General features: G+C 65.4%; 1 protein-coding gene across 1 annotated transcript in view; it reads left to right on the forward strand.

The window, feature by feature from the left end:
- Positions 1-381, forward strand: part of TUFT1 (tuftelin 1) — a 16,526-nt gene that overhangs the window by 216 nt on the left and 15,929 nt on the right. The window lies entirely within an intron of this gene.

Raw genomic sequence — 381 nt, forward strand, 5'->3', positions numbered from 1 at the left:
AATAAAGTGGAGCATTTTAACGCCGGCAGCTCGTCGTCCGTCCGGGGCGGGGGGGATGGTGCCGGCTCCGGCACATCGGGCTGCGTGGCACCCGGCTCGGGGAATGCAGCTTCTTCCCCGCTCCGCTGGATCTGGCCTGGAGATAAATCCTCGTTATCGCTAATTAACAAGGATGGGAGTCTTGCCAACTGCTAATTAGCGCCATTGCGTTGATTGGCAGGTGGTTACCGCAGTTCCCCTCCGTGGCCTCGAGCGGGGCCGAGCTGGCTCCATCCGAGGCGGCGCGGGGCTGGGACGGTGCCCGGGGACCCCGCCGGCCCCCTCCCTGCTGCCTCAGTTTCCCCTCCCATGCCCCGGTGCCACTTAACCGGGATGGAGCCT

This window comes from Charadrius vociferus, unplaced genomic scaffold, assembly GCF_000708025.1.
Source record: "Charadrius vociferus isolate BGI_N301 unplaced genomic scaffold, ASM70802v2 scaffold2359, whole genome shotgun sequence".
In the NCBI taxonomy this organism is placed as follows: Eukaryota; Metazoa; Chordata; class Aves; order Charadriiformes; family Charadriidae; genus Charadrius; species Charadrius vociferus.